The sequence below is a fragment of the Hypanus sabinus genome, chromosome 5 (assembly GCF_030144855.1).
Source record: "Hypanus sabinus isolate sHypSab1 chromosome 5, sHypSab1.hap1, whole genome shotgun sequence".
NCBI classification, from domain to species: Eukaryota; Metazoa; Chordata; class Chondrichthyes; order Myliobatiformes; family Dasyatidae; genus Hypanus; species Hypanus sabinus.
Window position 1 is genome coordinate 55789081 of NC_082710.1, and position 23735 is coordinate 55812815.

Below are 23735 nucleotides of genomic sequence, written 5' to 3' on the forward strand. Positions count from 1 at the left end.
TTGTTATTGTGTCTTTTGGAAAAGGAAATGAAATCAGTCTACGTAAAGGGGTCAATGGATATTGGTTTGGATGGTACTGGAGATCTGGAGTTGGATTTTGATTTCAGGCTTTCAGAGGAACAGACAGACAGACAGACAGACATACCTTATTGATCCCGAGGGAAATTGGGTTTCGTTACAGCCACACCAACCAAGAATAATGAAGAAATATAGCAACATAAAACTATAAATAATTAAATAATAATAAGTTAATCATGCCAAGTGGAAATAAGTCCAGGACCAGCCTATTGGCTTAGGGTGTCTGACACTCCTAGGGAGAAGTTGTAAAGTTTGATGGCCACAGGTAGGAATGACTTCCTATGACGCTCAATGTTACACCTCGGTGGAATGAGTCTCTGGCTGAATGTACTCCTGTGCCTAACCAGTACATTATGGAGTGGATGGGAGACATTGTCCAAGATGGCATGCAACTTGGACAGCATCCTCTTTTCAGACATCACTGTCAGAGAGTCCAGTTCCACCCCCACAACATCACTGGCCTTATGAATGAGTTAGTTGATTCTGTTGGTGTCTGCTACCCTCAGCCTGCTGCCCCAGCACACAACAGCAAACATGATAGCACTGGCCACCACAGCCTCGTAGAACATCCTCAGCATCGTCCGGCAGATGTTAAAGGACCTCAGCCTCCTCAGGAAATAGAGACGGCTCTGACCCTTCTTGTAGACAGCCTCAGTATTCTTTGACGTCCAGTTTATTGTCTCTTCGTATCCCCAGGTATTTGTAATCCTCCACCATGTTCACACTGACCCCTTGGATGGAAACAGGGGTCACTGGTGCCTCAGCCCTCCTCAGTCTTTTTCACATTAAGCTACAGATGATTCTGCTCGCACCATGTGACAATGATTCAGATGTGAACAAAGATTCAGATGTCCTGTTCCACACTGTTACTTGTAACTCTTCCTGGAAAATTGGTGCATGCAGTGTGTGAGGCAGAGAAAATCAGATCAGCCGTGGCTGTTCTCAGGAAGTTCTTTGTTCAAGATCACCTGGGTAGAAAATGCAGGACCTCTAACACGATTTGAATCTTACACACTTCTGAGGAGTGCCAGAGAGGAAAGTAAGAGGGAAATTAATATAAAATGAAATTAATTAGTATATTTAATGAATTGGTGGCATTTAATGGTGATGGCAATGATCCAGTGTTCCATGTGTAATTGGCCTGCTAGCCAGGATCTGGAATTTTAACATATTCCTAGCATGGCCGAGTTGACCAATTATTCTGCTGTTTCTATCAACACTGGAGACTTTTCGTCTGGGGTCATTAAGTTTGTCAAAACTAATTTGTCACCACAACTGTGCGCCCACTGTGCATTTGACAGCAGCACAAGTATCCACCTGCTCTGCAAAACATTACTGGACCTAACAAAAAAAATCTAAGTGACTGATTAACTGCGGCACATTATGTTCATAGGTCAATCCAGGGAATTTTAAAACTGCTGAAGTGAAAGTAATTTCCAGTACACAGAACTGATGTGATGATAAATATATACATATATTTTATTCCTAAAATAATCACAAATGTCAACAGATAAAAGAACCATAGGAATGGAATTAGACTGCTGGAAACAATCACGGGTTCCTGACTGACTCAATCATACTTATTCTTCACTATCTGTCTAATTTACATACACTTACAGTTTCTTACTGTAATGAAATACTGATAGAAGTTTTTTTTTGTCTGATCAAAAGCTTTTTAGGATGGGAAAAAAAGGAAATGACAAAGTTTCACCACTCTTACTCCTCCTCCGCTTTTGTAATGATGTAATTGATTCCATAATCTGTAGCATCAGCTTGCTTTTCCCTCCTTGTTTTGCTTATTGCCGCTCAAAAATTGGCAGATCCAAGCTAAGCGGAATTCAGCTGGTTCTCACTGTTTTCACAGCCAAAGCTTGAGGAGATCTGAATTTTAAGTTGTTTTCCTTTGTTTCCAGTTAGCTGACGTTATTGAGGTCCAGCAATGATTAATGCTGAAGATATTTTTCTTTCATTCAATCTTGTTCCCTTTCTTTTACTATGCTCAGGGAAATCTAATTTTTCAGATTATTTGAAGATATATAAAGGTAAGGGGTTGCTACAGCATACGGCATTAATATCATTTTTCATGAGCGATTAATGATTTGAATTGAATTAAGGAGTAAAAATCTTTATGTTATGTCTCCATCTAAATGTGCAATGTACAATCATAGTAGTTTATAATAATTTATAATAAATAGAACAGGTAATATAGAGTACACTCAAGTCAGCGTGAGTTCATTGGTCTGATGGCCTGGTGGAAGAAGCTGTCCTGAAGCTTGTTGGTCCTGGCTTTTACGCTGCCATACCACTTCCTAGGAATCCACCAGGAGTTAAGGGCTCGCACACACACACACACACACACACACTCACACACACACACACACACACACACACACACACACACGCGCACACACACACACTCACACACACACACACACACACACACTCACACACACACACTCACACACACACACACACACTCACACACACACTCACACACACACACACACACACACACTCACACACACACACACTCACACACACTCACACACACACACACACACACACACACACTCACACACACACACTCACACACACACATACTCACACACACACTCACACACACACACACACACACACACACACACACACACACACACTCACACACACACACACAGACACACACACACTCACACACACACACTCACACACACACATACTCACACACACACTCACACACACACACACACACACACACACACATACTCACACACACACTCACACACACACACACACACACACACACACACACACACACACACACACTCACACACACACACACACACACACACACACTCACACACACACACACAGACACACACACACACACACACACACACACACACACACACACCCACACTTCCCCGGATGGTAGCAGCTGGAATAGATTGTGGTTGGGATGACTCGGGTCCCCAATGATCCTCGGGTCCTTTTTACACACCTGTCTTTGTAAATGTCCTGAATCATGGGAAGTTCACAACTACAGATGCGCTGTGCTGTCCGCACCACTCTTTGAAGAGTCCTGTGATTAAGGGAGGTACCGTTCCCATACCAGGCAGTGATGCAGACAGTCAGGATGCTCTCAATTGTGCCCCTGTAGAAAGTCCTTAGGATATGGGGGCCCATAACAAACTTCCTCAACTGTCTGAAGTGAAAGAGGCGCTGTTGTGCTTTTTCACCACACAGCTAGGTTCACCCTCTCAACCCCAGATCCATTTATTTCAATTGGGGTTAGCCTGTCTCTATTCTTCCTGTAATCCACAACCAGCTCCTTTGTTTTTGCGACATTGAGGGAGAAGTTGTTTACTTGACACCCTGTGTCAGAGATTTAGTCTACAATTGGCAATGTAAAACAATTACATATTTTGTGGTCATTCTACAAAAATTCTTAATTTGCTCAAAAAAATGTCTACAGCTGTAGTGTGGAGAGCACTCTGACTGGCTATATCACTGTCTGATATGGGTGGGGTGGGGGGGGGGGGGCTACTGCTCCGGATTGAAATAAGCTGCAGGGAGTTGTGGACGTAGTCAGCTCCATCATGGGCACTGGCCTCCATAGTATCCAGGAAAAATTCAAGGAGCAGTGCCTCAAAAAGGCAGTGTCCACCATTAAGGACCCCCATCACCAGAGGACATGACCTCTTCTCATTGTTACCATCAGGAAGGAGGTACAGGAGCCTGAAGGCACACACTCAGTGATTCAGGAATAGCCTCTGTCCCTCTGCCATCCAAGTTCTGAATGGATGTTGAACCCATGAACACTACCTCACTACTTATTAAACACGAGGAAATCTGCAGATGCCGGAAATTTAAACAACATACACAAACTACTTATTAATTTCTTTTTTGTAATTCACAGTCATTTTTCTCTGTTATTATGTATTGCATTGTACTGCTGCTGCAAGGTTAACAACTTTCCTAACAAATGCCGATGATATTAAACCTGAATCTGATTCTGAATGTAGACAAATCTTACATATACACTATAATAACAATGCAAATATTTAACAGAGTAGAGAAAAGTTCCGTAAAACATGAAATGTAAAGACAACGTTAATTAATTACTATAAAACTTGTGTTCTGTACTGCTGTGCTGAATAGTCGGTGCATACAGATAAATATAAACATTCCTAAGTTTCTTCTCCACTTACATGTTTGAGGTTTTTAAATCACTACTTGATATTATGTAATATTATATTTTCATTTAACTCATCTTCCCTAATGCTCTTTTGGAGTTTCTTCAATTTCTCAACGGGAAATGTCTGTATGTAGTAGAGTGTCTCAGGAAAACTTGGAAACTTGAGTTATGTAGTCTCCTTCATAACGAGATAAAAGTATATTCAAAATCAATGCAGTATCCTTTAATTATCTGGCAGAAATACAATATGCTGGAGGAGCCAACCTTAGGTGAGCTGTGCTGAACCAATAATAGTTTCTGGATATTTACCAAATTTATCTGCACTGGGTACAGAAAAAGTGAATTAAGGATAAGTTTTGATTGAAAACTGTATATTTTACTGATTAATTTAAATGGCATACATTATCATTTTGATTTCAGAAACCTGAATTCCATCTGTGAAATTAATACTATAATTATCTCTTATTGGTCTGATCCAGAAGTTCATTTATATGATCCTTTCAACAATCATCAAGATAACTATCATTGTTTCAGTTATGCAGAAGACAAATTAAACATAACCGATGATTTTATAAATTTGATATGTATTATTTCATCTTTTCATAAAGGATATCTTGTGGCATTATGCCAACTTGTACTATCTTTAAAAAGTTTATGATCCTTAAATTTACAGGTCAACAAAGGATTACTATCTGTTAATAGACAATAAATGTTAATGGCAAGAAACAGTTTGTTTTCAGTGTTATGCAACTGGAAATCATTTATTTTTAGGAGTGAAATGTATTAATTTCCAGGTTATTTAGCACCACATAGAAAATTCATCTTGGAACTGGTATCAGCTTTATTTGTCACATGTATATTGAAACATCAAAGCATACAGTGAAATGTGTTATCTTTGCATCAATGACCAACACCATCTGAGGATTTTGCTGGGGGTAGCCTTCAAATGTTACCATGTCTCTATCGCCAGCAAGGCATGCCAACAACTCACTAACCCTTACTGTATGCCTTTGGGATTGGTGAGAAGATTGGAGCACCTGAAAGAAACCCACACAGTCACGGAGAGAAGGTATAAACTCCTTATAGACAACTGCAGGGATCAAAGCCTGATTATGATTGCTGGTATTGTAAAGTGATTTTGCCAACCGTTATGCTACAGTGCTTAAAATGCTTAGCTTAAAAGATCATTTAATACATGGAGTATTGGCAGCTATATGGAATACAGATCAGCCACAATCTGCTTGAATGGAGTAAAGGCTCAAGCAGCAGAATGGCCTGTTTGTAAGTGCCTTGTTGTCAAGAAAGGATCTTTTTCTACAGAACAATGGGCACCCAGATAACTGTTCTGACAAAAGAATCAGAATCAATTTATTGTCACTGACAGTGCAAAACAAAAATTACCACAAATTGCAAATAAATCAATAGTGCAGAAGAGGAATAGTCAGGTGGTGTTCAATACCCATTCAGATCATTGATGGCGGAGGGGAAGAAACTGTTCCTAAAATGTTGACTGTGTAGCTAAACACAGCTCCAATATCACAAAAAAGTTTGCTGATGATACCACCGTTGTGGGCCAAATCAAAGGTGCTGATGAATCAGCATACAGGATCCCCACCACCCAGGCCATGCTCTTTTCTCACTGTTGCTATCAGGAAGAAGGTACGAGACCGTCTGGAGTCACAGCACCAGCTTCAAGATCAGTTACTACCCCTCAACCATCAGGCTCTTGAATAAAAGGGGACAACTACATACATTCACTTGCCTCGTCACTCAAGTGTTTCCACAACCAATGAACTCACTTTAAGAACTCTTTATCTCATTATCTCATGTGTTCATTATTTATTGTTATTTATTTATATATGCATTTTCACCATTTGTTGTTTTCTGCACTCTGGTTGATCTTTCATTGATCCAGTTATAGTTACTTTTCTATAGATTTGCTGAGTATACCTACAGGACAATGAATCTCAGGGTTCTATATGGTGGCACACACACACATTATATATATACTTCGAGTGTGTGTACTCTGGTTCCTGTACCAACCCCCTCCCCCCCAATGGTAATAATAAGAAGAGGGCATTAGATTTACACTGAGCATTAAAGCAAGATGTAGAGCGTTGTGAGCATGCTATGTTGCCTCAGAATGTATGGTAATACTTGTGGGCTGCCTCCAGCAAGTTCTTAGTTTGTGTTGGTTGTTAAAGCATACGGCACATTTCATTGCATGCTTTGACGCATGTGTGATAAATAATTGATTCTGAATGTGAATGTCCAAGGCATTACACTATTGCAGATGACTGGCTAGCCACATTCTCCATGGTACTTGGCAATCAAGTCAGCTCTCCAAGCAGCACTTCACAGATACAGTCTATGGAACCCATGTGTATGCTTTTATACTCAACAGGTTGCAGAAGACCAATCAGAAACAACAAAGGAGTTGAGGTGCAACATCTGGGTACTGCAGCTATACTATGACTTAAACTAATATATTTATGTTCGCTATTGTTGATTTCTGTCATTCAGCAAGTGATGGCATGATGTTGACTAAACAGCCAATCACAATGAAGAATCCTTATGGAGGGCAAACCGGCAAGAAGGATGCACACTTTTCAACCTCTTGTAGACTTCAAAATTTAAATATTCCCTATCGACCACCAAACCTCGTGTTCTAGATGGTGAATAATGGCTCTGTCTTGAGGGGCATACAAAGGTTCTTAAACTTGCTAGCTTTCAGAATTCCACTTGTCAGCATCTTTATTGTTTTTGGTAATCAAGCCTGTCTATGATCTCATCAATTACTAGGGTAGACTTGGGGTGGGGAAAGATGTCACTGGTTTCAAGCTCTTATATGACTGGAACTTCTTCTGGGGAAGGGGGTGATCTGTACCAGAGGGACAGGTTACACCTGAACTGGAGGGGAACCAGTGTCCTGGCCAGGAGTCTTGCTAATGCTACTCAGGAGGGTTTAAACTAGTTTTTCAGGAGGCAAAACTAAAGGCGATGAACTCAAAGTATGGATCAGTACGTGGGACCACGATGTTGTGGCCATTACAGAAAACTTGGTTAAGAGAGGGGCAGGAATGGCTGATTCATGTAGCAGGTTTTCGAAGATTTAGGAAAGATATAGAAGGAGTTAAAAGTGTTGGGAGCGGGGGAGTAGTTGCACCACCAATCAAAGACAATATCACAGCTACACTCGCGAGAGACATAATAGAGGATTCAGACACTGAGTCCATTTTAGTAGAACTCAGGAATAGGAAGCGAGCAATCACACTGTTGGGATTGTACTACAGACCCCCTAATAGCCACCATGAAATCGAGGAACAGATATGTAAAGAGACTAAGGAAATGTGTAAAAATAATAAGATCATTGTCATGGGGGATTTCAACAATCCTGATATAAACTGGGACCTTCTTAGTGCAAAGGGTTTAAATGGAGCAGAATTTGCTAAGTGTATTTGCTAACCTTTTCCTAGGGCCGATATGGTTGCCACAAGAGGACACAGGTTTAAGGTGCTGGAGAGTAGGTACAGATGAGATGTCAGGGGTAAGTTTTTTACTCAGAGAGTGGTGAGTGCGTGGAATGGGCTGCCAGCAATGGTGGTGGAAGCAGATATGATAGGGTCTTTTAAGAGGCTTTTAGATAGGTACATGGAGCTTAGTAAAATAGAGGACTATAGGTAAGCCTAGTAATTTCTGAGGTGGGGACACGTTTGGCACAACTTTGTGGGTCGAAGGACCTGTACTGTGTTGTAGGTTTTCTATGTTTCTAAGTATCTAGGAGGGTTTAGTAAATCACTATGTGGACGGTCCAATGAGAAGAGGGGCTGTACTGGTCCTGGTGTTGGGTAATGAACCTGGCCAAGTGACTGACCTTTCAGTGGGTGAGTAATTAGGGAACAGTGACAACAACCCTTTATCTTTCAGGAAAGCTATAGATAAGGATTCCTTGTGGGATGGTTTTAAATTGGAGTAGGACAAATTACAAGGGCATTAGACAGGAACTAAAAAGAGTTAATTTGGAACACCTTTTTTTCTGGCAAGTCCATATCAGACACTGGAGGGAGCTTAAAGATCAATTGCACAGAGTACAGGAAAGGTATGTTCCTGTCAGAAGGAAGGACAGGGATGGAAAGTTAAGGGAATCTTGGATACCCAAAGAGGTGCTGAATTTAGTCAAGAAGAAAAAGGAAAAGTGTGTAAAGCTTTGGAAGTTAGGATCAAATGAAGCAGATGAGGAGTATAAAGAAACCAGAAAAGAACAAAAGTATGGAATTAGGAAAGCCAGGAGGGGCATTGAAAAGTCATTGGCAAGTAGGATTAAGGTGAATCCCAAGGCATTCTATATAAACATCAAGAGCAAGTGGAGAACCATGGGATGGGTAGGACCACTAAAGGATAAAGAGGGGAGCATTTGCTTGGATGCGGAAAATGTGAGTGATGTATTTAATGAGTACTTTGATTTAGTATTTACCAAGGAAAAGGATATGGAGGACCGGGAGATCAATGCTGAGCATATAAATATGTTAGGGCATTTAGAGGCCAAGGAGGAGGAAGTGTTGGGCCTCCTAATCAGTATTAAAGTGGATAATAAGATTTACCCCAGTTTATTGAGGGAGACAAGAGATGAGATTGCTGGGCCCCTGACCAGTATCTTTGTGTCCTCTTTAGGCACAGGGAAGGTCCTGGAGGACTGGCAAGTGGCTAAAGCTGTGCATCTATTTAAGAAGGGAATAAGGGGAAATCCTGGGAACTAAAGACCAGTGAGATTCACGTCCGTTGTAAATTGCTGGAGAAAATTCTTAATGAAAGGATATACTGTATGAGCATTTGGAAGCCCGTGCTCATATTAAGCCAATTAGGGAGAGCCAGCATGGCTTTGTGTGGGGCAGGCCATGTCTTACCAACCTGATTGAGTTTTTTGACAAGGTAGAGCAATAGATGTTGTCTACGTGGATTTTAATAAGGTGTTTGACAAAGGCCCTCATGGGATGCTAATTCAGAAGATTAGGATTCACGAGGTCCACGGTGAATTGGCAGTTTGGATTCAGAGCTGGCTTGTGCATAGATGACAGAGGGTAATGGTTGGATGGATTTATTCAAACTGGAGGATTGTAATTAGCGATATTCTGCAGAGATCTGTGCTGCAAACTCTGCTGTTCATGATGTATATGAATGACTTGGATGAGAGTGTAGATGGTTGGGTTAGTAAGTTTGCAGATGATTGGTGAAGTTCTGGATAATATAGAAGACTAGCAAAGAATACAGTGTAATATAAATCAGATGCAGATATGGGCAGATAAATGGCAGATGGAGTTTAACAGATAAATATAAGGTGTTGCACCTTGGTAGGGCAAATGCAAGGAGACAGTACATTGTTAAGGGCAAGATCTGTAATAGTGTTGCTCAGTAGAGAGATCTTGGGGTCCAAGTTCATAGCTCCATAAAAGTTGCTGCACAGGTCAATAAGGTGGTTAAGAAGGCTTGTGGAATGTTTGCTTTTATTATTTGGGGCATCGAGTTTAAAAGTCAAGAGGTTATGTTGCAACTTTATAAAACACTGGTTAGACCAGATCTGGAGTATTGCATACAGTTCTGGATGCCCCACTATAGGAAGTTTTGAAGAGGGTGCAGAAGAGGTTTACCAAGATGCTGCCCAGTTCAGAGGGCTTGTGCTATCATGAGAGATTGGACAAACTTAGATTGTTTCCTTTGGAGCGGCAGAGGGTAAGGGGAGATCTGATAGAGGTTCATCAGAGTATGAGAGGCATAGATAAATTAGATAGGGAGTATCTTTTTCCCAGGATAGAAATGTCTAATACGAGAGAACATGAATTGAAGGGGAGAGGTAAGCTTTTACTCAGAGAGTGGTGGATGCCTGCAATGCATTGCCTGGTATGGTGGTAGAGGCAGATATATTAGAGACTTTTAAGAGCTGTTTAGATGGGCACATGAATATGAAGAAGATGGAGGGATATGAGCATTGTGTAGGTAGGAGGGGTTAGTTTTGGGGGATTTTTGATTTACTTTTTAGCTGATTTGACTGGCTCCTGTGCTGTACTGTTCCATGTTCCAAGAATAATACATAAATATAATTTGCTGTTGAAGACCAAGATTTTGGTACATTCATTTAGAGTTACATGTCTGAGACCAAGGTTGAATGACTAATATCTATATTAGCTATGATAGAAGGTTTTACAGGTAACCATGCTGCTGGAGAAGGTTCCTCATAGTGATAAAGCACAATAACTTGTGTGTAGAAGAAAAGGGAGAAAATTTGCACATCAGTGCTCCTAGCTAACAGGGAGTAACCCTGAAAACTATTTTGGGTACAAGAAGAACTTGGAAAATCTAACAGAGCCCAAGATAAAAGAATAAGGCAGTCAAGTAGATACAATCGGTAAACAAAATTATAAAACAATACATATTGAAGCAAAATCAACCATCAAGAATGAAATGATGTAAAGCACAGCAGTACATCTTTAGTAAAGGAAAGGTGAATGTAACATAACAAGACCACCCATACTGAGGAAGCAGATGAAAGTAGGTGAAGCAGATGTTGTTCTTCTTATCCAATACATATGATTTAACAGCTGTGCGATGACCAGCACCTGCAGTATTTAACACTTGTTGGTGTATAGAAAATTCAACAGTTTTTGCTTCAAATCATTAAGGTCATGGGAAACGAGGTCACTGAGTCAGTAGTTGTAGCAATGGAGCACTGGACTCCCAACTTGAGGGCTTATGTTCAAATCCCTGTCGTGATTAACACTTGAACTATCTAACTCTTTAGTGAATGGATTTATTTGTTCTTGCCTCAGTGGAAGCAATGTTTTTCAGCCAAAGAGCATTCCATCTTACAGAAAGAGAAGGGAAAGAATAACAGAGAAACATTTCTAGGAAGAGATGCAGCAGGAAGGTAGGTGGCAGCAAAGAGGAGTTAAGCTACCAGTGAATGGGGACAACAATAAAATCTTTCTTATGTTTCTATCTCTTAATAAAAGAAAAATAGTATTGAATTTTCACATTCAATTGAATATTGAATAGCTAAATTAAGCATGTTTACAATTTTTGTAAAAGGATTTCACCTCTCAATTTAAAATATCTTTCTTAGATCCAAAAACTCATCACAATGAAATAAATAGTTATGCACTGCTGCAAGCATTCACTATGTACCATGACAATTAACAATTTCGAGAAATATTCCGGAGGAAGATGGCACCAGCGAACAATGCAACCAAGGGCAACATCCTCCAGTCTGTTCATGAGACTATTACTTTCACTTCTTGTACATCGTCCTTTTCTTTCATATGTGTTTCTGCTACTATTGGAGCCTGTGATCTACATTTTGGTGGTGTGTTTTCAGGCCGATTGAGTGATCTGGTGCTCCTGGAGGCTTTGAATGAAGTGTGTGTGTCTCTCTCTCTGTCTTGCACTTGCTGCTCCTGAAGGAAGGTCCCTACATTCAAACGATCTCTTGTTTCTTTCTGCGATTTGGTCAGAGGATTGTGCAAGATTTTATTGTCATTGTCACAATTGTGGATTGAACTCTGCAGCTCACATTATGATGTTTTTCTGATTTCTGGTCACTCCTTTTTTTGTTTCTGTTTTGGACGACTTTGAATTGGGGTGGCCTGCAGATACTGAACTCTGGGCTAAACTGAATAGCCTGGAGTCTTCTGTTTTGGTGTTTTATTTTCTGTGTTTCTTCACTCACTTTTTGCCGGTTGTGTGATTTATTTTTTTGCACATGTGGGGAGGGAGCAAGGTTTGCTGTTTTCTTTGAATGGGTTCCATGGGTTTCTTTGTTTTGTAGCTGGCCGTGGTGAAGATAAATTTCAAGATTGTGAACATCCTTTGATAATAAATATACTTTGAATCTTTGAATTTGAAACTACTTCAGAGGAAGTCAACAGGAACAATTTAAGTAAGCAATATCAAGACCTGACTTGTACTTGGTAGCCCTAACAATTTCACTCTGAAAAGATGTCTTAATACGAAATAGATCAGTGTTTACATCTCACTTATTACAAAGGTGATCTACTTTCTGAGGATTCTGAGATTCATTTTCATTTGATTCCAAGGCTGAATTCTGCATGTGTGTCTGTGGATTTAGAAGTAAATTAATTGGTATCTAGTAGAGTTGCTGTAAATAAAGACTGGACATCACTAGCAATTTCAACATCTATGAGCAGCACCCTTAATTCATTTGTGATTACGAACGGCCTACATATTCACTGTCCAGAATCATATACCACTTGTTGCTTCCGAGTAGTCACTGTTGTTCAAATGATGGCAGATTTTTCTGAAGGACATTAGTGAACCTTCTGGATTATGCTGATCTAACAGTTTATTGATCACATTCGGCTTTCATTGAGATTTAATTAATTATTTGATGGTTGATTCCCTCTTGCAATGTTGGGATCTTATAAAAATCCCAATTCGAGAAGTTTGGTGATTCTTTATGGTTGTTTTAGCCAGGGGCGGTAATGGGGACAAACTCTGAATACCTATTAAATGTGCCTAATGGCATACGCCTTAAAAAGCCTCTGACAACCACATCCAGCTCCTGGCCTTCACATGTGGCTTAGCTACAAAGCACGGTGGAACCTTTTCTACTGACAGGAGAAGGGGCAAAGGTGGGTTTCTGGCATTTTAAAACTAGTTGCTTCAGGCATGAGGCTTGTCAGCCATGGTTGGCAGCTCAACTAGGAGAAGGAAAATTCTTATCTTACACCTCTGCTGCCTTGGGGCTATACCCGCTCATGAGGAAGGCTTCAGAAGTAAATCACGAGGGAAAAATCCGGAGCTGGAGTCCCTAAAGTAGTACTACGTTGAGTTCAATGCTGACTGGCAACTCCTATGTTGCTGCTGGGACCAAACTGTACCGGTCTCTGCTGTTCCTTTGGCTTCATCAGATGCATGAAGAGGGGAAGCTTGCTACAGCTTGATCTCCATATTGTACTGCCCAGGCTTCTGTATCTAGACAGCCAGAATGCAATGTCCATGGTCAACTGTGACCGACTGAGGATTCCGCAGAGGTTTGGTGAACACGACTATGATAAGGGGAAGTGAAAGTTTCCAGGTTCTTAGAAGGTCCTACAATCTGAAGATGAGTCTATTCTTGACCATTTTCTGATGTGTCATGATGATAGAGCAGATTAGACCTAGTTGCCATGTCTCAGGTCAAATATTCTGCTGAAGTTACAGTTGAGTTGTGCACATAGATTTTTAGTAAGTTACCGGAAAATTGGGAAAGGAGTGGATTTGTTTTCAGTTATTTGACTCTTCTTGGCAACTTGTTTAGGTAACTGAGATTTTCAAAGCTCTGACAATGTTGCAGCTGATCAGGCTGGTAGTAATTACCCAATGACATATAGCTGGATCTCACTCCCCACTTCATGTGAAGAAATACATGATATTCTTCACTATCACATCATGATATACATCACAAATTCATCATATGTGAATTTGTTGGCAGGTGTCAAAACCTTCCATATGTGAGGCAGTAATTTTCATTTTGTGCTGCCATAACATTTTTCTTTGTTATGATCTACTGCCTATCTGCTGTAGTACATCCTTTTACACTGCTTCAACAGGCCAGCTAAACCAGATGGGGGTAGCTGACGGGCTGTATAGTCTGGTGAGATAGGGATGTACCTGTCCTTGCATGTGAAGTCAGCTCTGGTGGACCGGGTGGTTAAGATCAACAGTGCGATCCACTAACCAGCAAGGCAATTTTGCAATGCTTTGTGGAGAGCGAAAGATGTGACAAGACACAGGCAAAGTCATACTCAGCCACGGCAACCAAGGAAGTTCTCAGTTGTGACAACTACTTGTGTCACTGGACCTGGATTTCTGAGGTCAAGAGAATGGAACTATGCCAGTGCAACGGCTTTTCTACTTTAAAATCTCTCCTGCCCAGGTCTCCTGTCATTGTTGGATATGAAGGACAACCAGCCTCAGCTGTAGTATTCTGAGAAAGATGCTATTATATTGGATTAACTCTCAAATATACTAATATATTTGAGAGTTAGCATATTAATTCACATAGGTACCACATAAATTCAGAGTCAGAAATGATGCTGATCCCGAGCTATCTCATTATATATTCCAAAGCCAAGAACACTTCTAGCCCCAAGCATTTTGGATAAAGGGTACTCAGCCTGTCTTGCTGCAGGTGGAGTGGTGTAGCATTCATTCAAAATCTGAACTGTGGGGAATAAAAGGGTCCTTTTCTGGTTGGCTGCCAGTGACTAGTGGGATCAGTGTTGGAGGTGCTTCTTTTTATGCTGTATATCAATAATTCAGATGATGGAATAGATGGCTTTGTTGATAAGTTTGCAGATGATATGAAGATTGGTGGAGGGGCAGGTAGGCTGCAGAAGGTTTTAGACAGATTAGAATGGCAAGACAGTGACAAATGAAATACAATATTGGAAATTGCATGGTCATGTACTTTGGTAGTAGAAGTAAATATGCAGACTGATTTCTAAATGGGGAGAAAATCCAAAAATCTGAGATGCAAAGGGATTTGAGAGTTCTTCTGTAGAGCATCCTAAAGGTTAACTTGCAAGTAGTCAGTGGTGAGGAAGGCAAATGCAATGCTGGCATTCATTTCAAGAGATCTAGAATACAAGAGCAGGGATGTGATGCTGTGGCTTTATAATGCACTGATGATGCCTCACATTGAGTAGTGTGAACAATTTTGGACTCCTCATCTAAGGAGAGATGTGCTGATATTGGAGAGGGTTTAGAGGAGTTCACGATGATTCTGGGAATGAAAGGGTTTTCATACAAAGTACGTTTGATAGCTCTGGGTCTGTACTTGCTGGAAGTTAGAAGTATGAGGGGGGATCTCATTGAAACCTTTCGAATGTTGAAAGGCCTAGACAGAGTAGATGTGGAAAGGATGTTTCCCATGGTGGGGGATATCAAGGACAAGAGGGCACAGCCTCAGGATAGAGGGGGATCCATTTAAAACAGAGATGCAAAGAAATTGCCTTAGCCAGAGAGTGGTGAATTTGTGGAATTTATTACCACAGGCAGCTGTGGAGGCCAGGTCACTGGCGGTATTTAAGGCAGAGCTTGATAGGTTCTTGATTGGACACGGCGTCAAAGTTTATGGGTAGAAGGCTGGGAAGTGGGGCTGAGGACAGGGAAAAAGGATAAGCCGTGATTAAATGGCAAAGCAGACTCGATGGGCCAAATGGCCTAATTCTGCTCCTATGTCTTATGGTCTTAAAATCCTAGCTTCAATTATGAAAAAGAACTGCATTGGTTAATTCTGTACTGGGCTCTGCCTGCAGAAAATCAAATGGATTTGATTTAGATGCACCTTTCTTTCTCTAGTCCAGCTAATCCATATCTAATTATACACTCTATGTCAATTTGGCTGATGTTTTGAGGAAATTTGGAGATGAATGCGGGATCTCCAGATTTAAAGAGTAAATCTGAATATATTTTCAGTAACAGGGCATCTGAGTAGTGAAAAAAAAATCCAAATAAAAGGCAGCTCCAAAGATGGTTAGCGGTGGTTAGCACTTAGTGACTTTTTCAGAAACTCTGGATCAAGTATAAAAAAATGAGTGGAAAAGATGAAAAATATAGGCATATTAAATGTTTATCTATGCAAAATTCAGTATACATCATATTGTTGTTTAGGAATTAAACAAAAATTGGTTAAAATTAATGATGTGAATCTAGATGCATCTATTGTAGGTAACATGATATTGAAAAGGTCATGCTGTATGTTGTTAGAGGGGTCAGGTGAAATTGGTGCTCCCAGCTCATTATCGCAATTCAGGCATATAGTTAGAATTACCCATGTTGCTTATTGGCAGGATGCCTGTTTACAATGACAGGAGTTTTGGCATGATTGATGACACTTAAAGTTTGCTATACCAGCTGGAAGTGAAGAGCATCTGGCTGCAGCCACAGAGACAATGCAGTTTATAGTCTACAATGATGAACAGCAACAAGAAGGGCACACAGGTTCTGTGATGCAGTTTTGGAGTCCTAGTTTGAATCAAAGCTGGTGATGAATCGGCATATAGGAGGGACATTGAAAATTTGGTTGAAAGGTGTCACAACAGCAACCTCTCACTCAACGTCAGCAAAACCAAAGAGTTGATTATTGACTACAGAAGGAAGAAGCTGGAGGTCCATGAGCCTGTCGTCATTAGGTGATCGGAGATGGAGAGGGTCAGTAGCTTTAAAGTCCTTGGCATTATCATTTTAGAGGATCAGTTCCATAACCAGCATGTAAGTGTCACAACAAAGAAGACATGGCAGTGCCTTTACTTTCTTACAAGTTTGCATAGATTCAACATGTTACCTAAAACTCTGACAAACTTCTATAGCTCCACAGAAACAAGCACCCTGACTGGTTGCATCACGGTTTGGTACCACCAATGCCCAGGAAGGGAAAAGTCCACAGAAAGTAGTGAATATAGCCCAGTCCATCACAAGAAAAAGCCATCTCCACTGTTGAGTGTAATTACAAGGAGTGTTGCCACAAGAAAGCAGCAGCCATCATCAGAAACCCCACCATCCAGGCCATACTCTATTCTCACTATTACCACAGCAGCCTCCGGTCCCACACCACCAGATTCAGGAACATTATTACCCCAAAATCATCAGTCTCGTGAACCAGCATGAATAATTTTACTCACAACTCCAAATTGTTTCCACAACTTACAGACTCACTTTCAAAGGCTCAACTTGTGCTCTCGGTATTACTTACTTATTTACACAAGTTGTCTTCTTTTGCAATTGGTTGCTTGTCAGTCTTTGCATATATATAGATTTTCATAAATTCTATTGTATTTCTTTATTTTCTTGTAAGTGCCTGCAGGAAATGTATCTCAAGGTTGTATATGGTGACATATACGTACTTTGATAATAAATTTTCTTTTGACTTTGTTCAGCTATCAATAGGAGAGAAGCAATTCCAACTCTGCCAAGGAGCTGAAAGTTCTGCAAGTATCATTTTCATTGTTAATTGGGGAAAGGTCACGGATAGGAACTCAATCTTTATTCTCAAAAAAGCATCACAAATCAGTCAACAATATACAGTCTTCTGTCTTAACCAAGAATGTTGTTAATAGTGTTGGGCTCAAGGTAGTGAATAGTGGGGGAAGAATCCATCTCTACACACTTTCCCTTTTCAAAGTAAGTATGCCTGTCATTGTATGCTGCTTGTATGTAATGGCAGCAGTGAAGGACTCTCTGAATGATCACATGCTTGCTCCTTGACACCATATTTGCTCTCTTCCTTTTTAAATGCAGTCAAAGGTTTGCCGTAAAGCTTCTCAGGAGTGCTCATGCATAAGGAAGTTGTTTAGTGGGCTTCCTTATTATCTCTGATTTTGTGGGTTGATTAGAATAATAGCAACAGAGAAGACTGTAACAGGATGGATGATTTAACGTCTCCACTGGTACACTGGGCACTGACTTGGAAGCGTCTTGCTCACGTATGTCATGTTGTGCTAATGAGAACAATATATTTCAGCTGAAATATTTCAAAACTTAAATATCATGTAGGAATATTTAGTCAACACAAAGTGTGTTACTTGAGAGAAACCAATTTCTAAGCAAGAGCTATTAATGGAATCTTCACCCTGGGTTTGTTCCCTCCTGTAGAAATGAAAGTAAGCAAGCAGATCTGTAGCAGATCATAGCAACAGATTCAGTGCTCTGGAAATAAATGAGACTCCAGACTCTCATGTATGAGACTCTCCAAGGCTTATTTTAATTTCTAAAAACCAGAGAAATTCAGCAGGCCAGGCAGCTTCTGTAAAGGGAAATGGACAGTTGGCATTTTGGGTTGGGTTCCTTTGTAGGGGGTAGTTATCCATATAAAAAGATGAAGGAGGGGGTGTACCAAGAGCTAGCAATGATCCAAGTGAGGAGGGATGATAGGCAGATGGAAGAGGGGAGAGTTAAAACAGGATAAAATGGCTTCTTAATATCGAGAATAGTAGTTCAGGACTCTGTTCTACAAAGCCAACTCATGTTGGTCGATTGCTATTTTAAACTCTGAAATTGATAAACTTAAAACATGCTGAGAAGTAGTCAACAAAATGAGCACCTAGGTGGCCCATGATGGAAGAGAGTGAGAAGTCTCATCAGTGTAGCTGTGGGTGCATTTCAGGTCTTCCTGCATCATGTTGCAAATTCCACCGGGCATTTCCTGGCACAAAATATGAATCAAATACAAAACACAGAGCAGTACAGTGTCTCATCCCACAATATCTGTGCTGACCAATGAAACCGATTCCAACTGCCTGCATATGGTCCCTCCATCATGTTCCTGTGCACCCACCTGTTTTAATGCCCTTTAAGAGTTGTTATTGTATCTGCTTCTACCACCATCCCTGGCAGTGTGTACCTAACACTCTCTGTGTAAAAATAAACTTGCCCTGTAATCTCTTTTAAACTTCCTCCCTCACATCAAGAATTTGATATTTCCACTCTGGAAAAAGATCCTACCATATCTATGCCTCTCATAATTTTACATACTTCTTTCAGATTGACTCTCAGTACCTGATGCTTCAGAGAAAACAATCCAAGTTTGTCTAGCCTCTCCTTATAGCCAATACTCTATAATCCATGTGACATCATGGTGAACCTCTTCTACACCCTTTCCAAAGCCAGAATATCTGGGTAGCTTAGTAGTTAGCACAACAATTTACAGTACCAGAGACTGGGTTCAATTCCCACCACTTCTGGAAGGAGTTTCTACGTTCTTCCTATGACTGCATAGGTATCCTCTGGGTGATCTGGTTTCCTCCCACAGACAAAAGAGATAGGTTAATTGGTCACTGTAAATTGTCCTGTGATTAGGCTACAGTAAAATCAGGGGTTGCTGGACAGTGTGGCTCACAAAAACCAGAAGGGCCTACTCTATGCTGTATTGAAATAAAGAAATAAATATATATTTTTTGTAAAGGTGCACATAATGCTCTGATATAGTCTAACCATTTTTTATGCAGTTGAAAATTGACTTCTTTAATTTTGTTTTTAATACCCATATTAATGAAGACAAGCATGCTTTATACCTTCTTTACCACCCTACCCATTTGTGTTGCCACTTTAATGATTCTATGGGCTTACGCTCTGTTTGTAGATCAATGCTCTTAAAAGCCCTGTCATTTACTGTAAAATAACATTTCTTCTTCTTGCTATGTTTCTTTTAGGGTGTTCTGTGGAAAAGTAGATGTGGTTGGCCCATGGGTTTACTGATGTTGGTAAATTTTGGGACATTTACAGTGTTGTTCTGGGATAGAACACTACTCCATCCCATCACCTTCCCAACCTTATCCCCAACTTTACTGATCACACTGACCAATCCCTTTGATAGACTCGAACCTAACCTAAATTCCACAAACCTAATTCATCACATTAAACTTCCTCTATCTGAGTTCCTGACCTCTACCCCTTCCTCTTCCCCATTGTCCATAAGAAGGTATTTATTAGCCAGTTTACATCCCCATAGACTCCGACTAATTCAGATTCTGATGTTCATATATGTATCATCTCCAATGCCTCCCACCCATCCACAGCCCACAGACCCCAGTCACATCAGGCCTCTGTCAATTGCATTCTACTGAGACAGTATTTTCAAACACATTATTTTCCCAAAAGGTAAAATGGAAACGTGATAAAACCTCAGGAGTTACTGAATCTGCCTTGTCAGCTTTGACTGGAACGCTTTATGGTGAGTTACAAAGTGGTCATTTCATTGCACACAAAAATGTCCAGGTTTAGACAACTTATTGATAAGGAGGTCTCAATTTATTTGCTAATCTCGAAAATCTGTTAAAAATGCAAATACCTTTGTTCACCACCCAAATCCTCTTACTGCTCTTAACCTTTTAATGTTGTTTGTCCTGCTATGTCTTCACGACACACTTGCACAAATCCTTTCAAACTTTGTCAACTTCTTGTTGTCTTCTATTGATTTACCTTAATTACCTAGTATGTATTACCTATTACCTAGACTGTTGGCACATGGCCTAGTGGATAAGGCATCGGTCTAGTGATCTGAAGGTCACTGGTTTGAGCCTCAGCTGAGACAGGATGTTGTGTCCTTGAGTAAGGCACTTAATGACACATTGCTCTGTGATGACACCATGCTGCTTGCCCTTTCTTCGGACAACATCGGTGGTGTGGAGAGGGGAAGGCTTGCAGCTTGGGCAACTGCTGGTCTCCCATACAACCCTGCCCAGGCCTGTGCCCTGGAAACCTCCAAGGCACAAATCCATGACACTAACGGATGCCTATTTATTTATCCAAACATAAAGTGAAATGTGTTATTACATCAATAATCTTCATAGTTGGAAGATCTGCTGGGCGCAGATCTGTCCAGAAAGACCTAGACCTGGAGCACATGAGAGCCATGGCATTACTTTATTTGAATTACTTGATTTATTTATTTGAATTGAATTACTTTATTTCTTACATCCTCCTTACGCATGAGTAAAAATATTTACATTATGCCTCTGTCTAAACGTGCAATATAGTAATTTATAATAAATAGTGTGTATTTATTATAGTCTCACGAGACTAACGGATGCCTATAATAACCTAGGCTCTCACCATGTCAAATGTCAGTTTGACTTAAATTTGCTGCAGCACGGATTATTCAGGTTGGAGAAGGGGAATCAGGGACTGCCACCCACACACATTTAACTTCAACTTCCTCTTTAGCAGCATTCATTATCATCCAGTGGAACTGTAACATTTCCCTCTAAGCCCCAAAGAAACCTCTATCCTATCCCTCTGCAGATCATTCACCCCTCTCTCCCACTTCCTGATTGTCAAACTCCACCCATGAAATGCTCTCTTCCACACTACTCACTCCACCTACTCCAAATTGCTGGGAACCATTCCTTATGGTTCTCAGCTGTGGCCTCTTGCTATTGGTATGGGCTATGGGCCAGCCTCTTGACACAAATGGCTGCTGGGCAAGAAAAAGATCCAAAGAATGATAATAAGATTCTCCCGTTAACTTTGGCAGGATCTCCATACGATCAGTCATAATAGGCTCTATGGCCATTTTTTCAGTTCTCTTGTGCCATCCCTAAACAATATACAAGTAAGCATTTCAGTGAGAGGGAGTACAATCTTTGGAATAGGTTCTCGACAGCTGCAAATGAATCACTTGACAGTGATTTATTTAGTGCAAGTTGATAGATTTATTTCAAGAAAATTGGGGACGTGAACAATTTAAAATATTGGGAAGAAAAAGTTAATTCTAAACCCATGGTTTCTTGTGACATTGCTGAGTCTACCTTTGCTGAATTGATAAAAGTCACTAATATTACTAATTATTATAATTCTGCTATCGTGCAAGTACATGCACCGCAAAAGTAAAAATATTTGTATCTGTGTGTCTTTTCTTCATTTATATTCTGAAAGGTTACCCAAATGCTTTAATAGTTCAAACATTAAAGACAACTAAACGATCAGTTTAGTTTTTACTCTTTTACTTACAACAGGAATAACTCAAACATTTTTTCCCGTAGATGAAAACCATAGTTAGTCCATACTAGAGTTAATGCTCTGAAATTTTGGCACTGGAGTCCCATGATTTTTAAAAGTTAAAGTTTACTCAGTTGTTATATCTATTCAGGCATTATCATTTAAACAACAGCAGATTCTTGGAGTAAATATGCAAAAGCTAAACTTTTTCCATCTGGAAAACAAGAAGTCTCCTGCTGCCAAATCCTTTACAGATTGGTTACTGTGAAATCAGTACACTGGTATTGAATGCCAGAACACTTTTGGTATTGCACATTTATTTTATATTACAAATTCTTGCACTGGCTTTCATACTGAAACAATAGTAATTACCTACTACCATGGTGAATGAATGAGAGCATTAGTTTGCCATGTTCTTCCTTCCATGATTTGCTCTGCATTAAACAGCGTGTGGCAACTTTATATCACCAATTTAGAAGCAGCTGCACAAATAATCAAATGCAGCGGATTTATTAGCATCTGTTTAAAAAAAGTTTTAAATGCGATTACTGAATGCAAAGTACAAAACACTTAGGAAAGTTCTTGGCTCATACTCTGTTTGTGAAGTCATGTTCATTTGTGCCAGTCAGTTATAACGACCTTTGTCATGCCAACTTCACTCAGTCAGCTAAATGTTGCATTATGTACAGATATTATTGCCTACTGGGTCACCTTGCACTAACAGACTACTAGAGTTTATGATATTTTCCAAAACAGTAGTAAATTTATTTAAATAATTCTTCTGTTTAAATGGAAAACTAAATCTTCCTTTCAAGGTCCAATACAGCTTCCTTGATGGAAGTAAGCAGCTTTTAATGACAATTTGTTTCACAGTAATGTTAAATTTAAATGCCTCAATGAATTGAAATCACCAGTTTCAAGCAACACAAAATAGATTCAAGAGTGGAGAAAATGTTTTGTTTTCTTTTATTTTTGAAATGGCAATTATATTTAATAGTTATAGATTGTTTTTGAATGTTAGGCTTAATCAGAAATGTTCAAGAGTTTTGACAGTCATCAGTGACGGATGATATACCTTAACTTTCGACCAATGTTCTTTCCATAGGTTCAAACAGGATTGTAGGCAGGGCTTCACCTGCAGTACCCATTCTCCTGCCACCACCCACCCGCCCTAACCACCACACATGCCATTCTGGCCCATTCCGAGGTGTCTTCCACAGAAAACTGGGCTGCTTTCTCAGAACAAGCTCCCACTGGGGGATTCCTAAGAGACTGTCTTTCTAACTCAGAGAGAAGTGGTGCTATCTGAAAATTTCAGACCACTATATCACTCAACTGGCATACCTTGAGGATTAAGTAACTGCTGGATTGAATTCTGCTAATGTTGCCTGGAATTATCTTAAAGTGTTATTCACTTTCTGTATCTAGCAACTTTAATCAGCTTCAGTGATGGACTGACTTGCAAACGGAACCATAGACAAACACTGTAGTACATATTATGTTCGATGTTGAAGGCATTTACAGTTCCATGATATGGCTGATCATTTATATTGCTGTTTAGTTCTCCTACACAGTGTGTCATAATCTTTTTGATGTCTGTAAACAGTTTGGATTGATAAGAAGTTTCAAACCATTAAGAAAAGGGACCTTCCTTGTTGCTATAGGATGTTTTTCATGTATGGTGACCAACTTTGCCAGGATTATCCACGCAAGATGCTAAAACTCATTTTTTAAAAATTATCTCACAATACACTTACATTACTGTACAAAGTGAACATTTAATACTTATCTATATTTACTCCCAACTGAAAACCTAATGGTTATAGTATTTCCACAGTTCTGTTGTGTTTAGACCCAGCAGAAATTAAGGAAAAATGATTATTTTCATTATGGTGGACAATTTGAGGGTGAAACTAAAAGTGATAGACATCATGGATGTCAAAGTGCTGTCAATGATCTAACAGCAAACCCAGGA

At 40.0% G+C, this 23735-nt stretch overlaps 1 protein-coding gene across 1 annotated transcript in view; it reads right to left on the bottom strand.

Moving 5' to 3' along the window:
* Positions 1–23735, bottom strand: part of glis3 (GLIS family zinc finger 3) — a 485132-nt gene that overhangs the window by 216894 nt on the left and 244503 nt on the right. The gene's annotated exons all lie outside the window — the stretch shown is intronic.